Genomic DNA, 5,606 nt, shown 5'->3' on the forward strand with positions numbered 1-5,606 from the left:
TGAATGATTGTCAGAGCTTGTTTTACAGTATGTCAACATTTTATTAAATCCATTTACTTTTCATGCAACACACTATTTCTTCAACATATATTAGCAATAGTATCTATACAAAACACATACAATTTTTCTTGCCTTTGCTTTTGCAATATCAGTGTGAACATTACATTTTCCCTATATATTTAACAATGTATCAAAAATCTGATCTTAATATGTAAAGATGTTTTCTTCTATTGAATATTTGTCAATCATCTTTATATCTACTTGCCTAAATGTACTAAAGCAAAATAAGCAAAATGGAAAGGTTCTCAAAAGCTATACTCCTGTTGAGTTTTGTTGTAAATATCTCATGATATTACCTTTTAGGATAATTTATAAAGTATATGGCTTATATCATACTGGAATCTTTCCTAACTTCTTTATGAGTAAGTGATCCAACTGTGTTTCTGAATCAGTCAGTTATAAAATAGCCTTCTTACAGTGTCAATTTCATGTGATTTTTTAACAAGTTTTTCTGTAGTGGTGTATGTTTTTCTCTTATGTAAATTGTGGAAACCCACTTTTGACATAAATGTATTTTCATTGTCAGATTTAAATTTGTCTGTACTTTAAAAAATCACTTTAACTATTTCAAGTAAATATATGTTATACTTTATAGCAAAATTATAATTGTCAGGAAGAAGCTGACATAAACTATCTTGTGAAATTTCAGTGCATAAAACATGTCAGACATTTAACTTATTCCTACTCACTGTGAAAGGTGCATCCTGATGATAAGAAACATAATTATAATGTATACTTTAGGGTAAATTAAGGTCAAATTTTAGGCCCATGACATTAATTTTACATACTATAATTTTACTATGGTTATTGCTAGTTGAAAATCGCCTAGTACCAGTACGGTACAACTTGTCCTCTCTGAAGTCTGGACATTCTGTTGGGTATAGCAGTAACTATTCTTTTAAATTTTTTCTGTTAATCAGTAATTTATTTGTAATATTATTTAATTTTTATGTAAAATAAGAATTTATAAATATAAAGTCAGATAAGAAAACTTACATAGGGTTAAGATTAGCGTTAGCATTATATTATTATATATGACATATGATTTGTTTACTAGCTATTAAAATAATTTACCATGAGACACTGATGCACCCAGACTTACTTGGTATCACACTTAAGGCAATGAGTTTTGGTACAATTTTGTGTGAGTAAAATTGTGTGTAACTAAATACAGTATATAAAAGATGGGGGTAGGGCACCTGGGTGGCTCAGTGGGTTAAAGTCTCTGCCTTTGGGATTGATCCCCACATCGAGCTCTCTGCTCAAGCGGGGAGCCTGCTTCTCCCTCTCTCTCTGCCTGCCTCTCTGCCTGCTTGTGATCTCTGTCTGTCAAATAAATAAATAAAATCTTAAAAAAAAAAAAAGATGGGGGTAGATCCAACACAGGTCTACACTTTTTAATTTTTTAGAGGGTTAATTAATCGCATTTCTTTCTTCTCCAAACCCTAAATCAATTGAGAGAGACATTGGTGTTAAGACAGAGGGTTGGTAAAGCTGTGAAGAATGTAACTTGTGTTGTGGTCAAAATAGAAGGTATAAATAATATTGATTTCAAAGTCTAAGCCTTGGGGCCTGGATTGGTACAGAACTTGGTCCACAGAGACACTTCCTCAGCCACCAAGAGTGAGCACAGCAGAAAAGTGCACACACAATGGTAAATCTCTCACCATCTCACCTATCAAATCACTCACCCTTTCTTCAGAGGTAAGGAATTAGTTTGAGATATGTATGTTATTCCAAAAAATAAAGCTAGAATGTTGGGAAAAAAAAAATTCCCCCTTAAATCAATGAATATGACTAAGACCTTAAATCACACTATTTTTTCACAACATTTTTACTCTACTCCAACATTTGCTAGTTATGCTGATGACCCAGATTGCCAGGAGAGCCTGATGACTTTCAAGATATTACCATTTATCACTGGTTATTTAACACTTCTAAGTAAGTGTGCTGAATGTTATTACAATGTTTAAAATAAATAAGTAATTCCATACACACACATACATGTAGAGTTTCCCTCTCAAAGACAGGTCAAGAATCTCTGTAATACCTCTCTGGATGCCTGCTCTTGCCTTTGTCAGAGGTTGAACACTACTGATCATGAAATTTTCTTCCCTGGACTGAAGGTTGATTGGGATGTCAAAGAAGGTGATCAGGTCCACCTTCATGCTAAAATCCAAAGCTGGGTTTTAGTGACAACCCAAAGTGACATGGATGCCCCTGGCCAGCCATGACTTCTAATAATTTATTTTGCTGCAAGAGGATGGCTAGAAGCAGTAGCCCCCTAGCCCATATCATTTGCCGCATGGGGTACAAGAAGAAAAGAAACCACAAATGGTAAGATAGCAAAAGTGACCAAGAGATTTGTGGGTAGATTCTGGTTCTTGTGTGAAGAGAAGTAGTGAAGGACTCAGTCATGTGGATATGCTCAAGGAGAGTATTTATTGTAGTTTTTGAACGAAGATCTAAAAATTATGAGTACCCCTGTGTCATTTTCCTTAAGCATGGGATTCCATTAAGTCAGAGGGTTCTGGAGGCTAAATTCTGGGGCTGTGGAGCACAGTGTCCTTAATTGGTAAGAAGAAACCTCACAGGTGGTAGCGGCAGCAGTAGTGGAACAGGGTGGCTGATGTTTTGGGAGCACCCCATGACTCCCCTCTGGATCTTTCCTCTCCAATGGCTCAGGTCTGAGACATCTCTTAGTGGGAACTTCCCATCAGGCTAGCTCATTGTGGGGTCTGCTTGAAGAATCCAGGTTAATGGGAGCTCCCCTGAGCTGAGGATGGGGGCATCAACAACCACCAAAGAACTCAGAGTGCAGGAAAGACAGGCTTTATTTTTTCATGTTGACAAGATTTTGGAAAGCAGAGTTTTCTGTAGCATTCAGGTCTCCTTGATGTAGGCCCAAAGCCAAGGCCACAAAATCGGAGGTTCTCAACAAAAAGAGTAGTCCTTTAAGTACATATCTAGGCAACTTAGTTCAGGAGGAGAAGGGAGAACAAGGTGAAAGTGAGAAAAGTTGTCAACTCCAGACTTGTCCTTGGCCATGGATCTTTGGCTCCTCAAAACCTGCAGGTCAGCTGCAGCCCCCAAATCCATGGCAATAACTGGAACACCCAGAGGACTCCCTCTCCCAGCTGGAAGGCTGGGGCTGGCCTAGACAGACTCCTGGAAACCCATGATACCCCAGAGAGCAGCAGCTTCCAAAGCCAGTGATACAGCAACTGGGGACACAGCAGGAGGGAGCAGGTTGGGGGCAGGCAGCTGGGCAGGGACCTGGGCAAGGAGCAGAGGCCTGTGGGCCCTGGGAAGCCTGTGGGGTCTGTGGGGCCTGTGGGGCTTGAGGTGGCCACTTGGGTGAACACCTGGGGAGGCACTTGACAGGGAACTTGCACCTCTGCTGGTTTTGCTGGCAGGACATCTTAAAGAAAGTTCAGTTACTCTAAAAAACAAAGCAGATATTTTGAAAGTTCAGTGACTATAAACTTTATTGCATCACCATTTTTCTCTAGAGTCTGAAGTTCTGTAACTGATTCTATGCCTCCAGGACCCATAGGTGGAGAAACCCAATTTCCTGGCATAGGAGAAATCAGGCAGGGGGTCAGTGCAAATTTGGTAATGTCTTCTCCTACCCATCCTGATCCTCCCAAGACTCCTGACTTCCAAGGCAGCAAATTGCATAGTTTGGAAAGTCTCAAATTATTATTTTTTTTAATTTTTTATTTTTTTATAAACATGTATTTTTATCCCCAGGGGTACAGGTCTGTGAATCGCCAGGTTTACACACTTCACAGCACTCACCAAAGCACATACCCTCCCCAATATCCATAATCCCACCCCTTCTCCCAACCCCCCTCCCCCCAGCAACCCTCAGTTTGTTTTGTAAGATTAAGAGTCACTTATGGTTTGTCTCCCTCCCAATCCCATCTTGTTTCATTGATTCTTCTCCAATTATTTTTATGATGTACTCTAATTTATACATTCTAGAAACTACATGGTTAGCCTGAGTCCATCGTTGTATCACCTGTCTTTTTCATCTCTTTTTCTTTTTTTCTTTCTTACATCATGAGCTCTGCCTTCAGTTATATTTTTTGACCCTGTTTGGGTGTCTCTAGTCCTACAAACTAGCTTCCTCTACTCCAACCCCAACCTCAGTTAGCATTCATCCCTTCTGAGATGGCTACTTCTGACCCAACTGATGACATTCTTTAGCCTGATGGTCCTGCAATTACCAGTTAGTTACTATTCTCTCCATCCTGGAGTGGCTTGTCCCATTCAGCTGAGGTGTGGCAATCCCAGCTATCCCCAAACTGCCATCAGATCAGTAAGGACACTTACCTTGTTTTCCCAATGTCAGGCAAGCAATGGATAGGTCAAGTGAAGTGAGAAGGCCTTTTATACACATCCTGCACCAAACTCAAGGGAATGAGCCACAATAATATGAAAGCTCTTCCCAACCAGGTGGTTATGACAGCAACTTCCCACATTCCTGTGTTTCTCTGTCATTCTGCCACTTTATCACACCAGATCGCTACTGGATCCTCATGAGTATCTTCCCAGAGCATCCCTTCCCTCTGTAAAACTTGAAGTATTTCCATAAAGATAGGAAGATCATGATTTTCTAGGGAATTTACAATGGCTACGCTTGGGACTGAACTTGGCGTTTCTGCAGGAATCCAATGCAAGCTTTAGACGAAAATCTAAAGTCACAAGTGTCAGATCAACCTAGGACACAGGTGGAAGTTTCTGTAGGTTCTATAACCATTTGGAATCAATAATCTCAGCACCCCTGGGTCACTACTGATTCAGATCCTAGAATGTATAGACATTGACTAACAAGATAGCATCATGGATAAAAGGCCCTGCTGTAAAGAATCTTAGCTCAGTACCTGTATTCTACACATTGATGAGGAACTGAGTGCCAGAGAGGACAAAGGAGATGCTCAAAGTAGTGCAGTGTCTGAACTGGAAGCTAGGCACCTTTTTTTTCTTTAGTCCCTTCTTTTCAACCTACCTGGTCATGTCCACTGGAATCTACCAACTCTCTGCTTGCCAGATAACTTCTTCATGACACTTCCCTCTCATTTTGCTAGTTTATCATTTCAACCACTTTTTTTTTTAACCAATGAAACAAATTTTCTTGCTCCTTTGGCTTATTAATACCCTTGACTGACAAAACCCCAACCCTGGATGATTCTTCCCTGCTATGCCTAGCTGTTACAAATACAAAAACAAAATTAAAAAAGACACTCACAAAACAAACTGAGGGTTGCTGGGGGGAGGGGGTTTGGGAGAAGGGGGTGGGATTATGGACATTGGGGAGGGTATGTGCTTTGGTGAGTGCTGTGAAGTGTGTAAACCTGGTGACTCACAGACCTGTACCCCTGGGGATAAAAATACATGTTTATAAAAAATAAAAAATTAAAAAAAAAATAAAAGACACTTTGTCAGGTTGGCACCATCATAAGACCATAACCTTCCATCCAGACTGAGCCCAAACATGGCTCAGTGATTCCATATACTTCTCTGTGTTTACTACCCTCCCC

At 40.0% G+C, this 5,606-nt stretch overlaps 1 long non-coding RNA gene across 1 annotated transcript; it reads right to left on the reverse strand.

The window, feature by feature from the left end:
• Positions 1 to 2,876: 2,876 nt before the first annotated feature.
• LOC309842021 lies at positions 2,877 to 4,430 on the reverse strand. Its single transcript, XR_014299454.1, has 2 exons — positions 4,399 to 4,430; positions 2,877 to 3,502 (listed from the first exon to the last, which is right to left on the reverse strand). It is a non-coding gene; the product is annotated as an uncharacterized lncRNA (long non-coding RNA).
• Between the last annotated feature and the right edge of the window lie 1,176 nt (positions 4,431 to 5,606).

This window comes from Mustela nivalis (assembly GCF_964662115.1).
Source record: "Mustela nivalis genome assembly, chromosome: 10".
Taxonomy (NCBI): Eukaryota; Metazoa; Chordata; class Mammalia; order Carnivora; family Mustelidae; genus Mustela; species Mustela nivalis.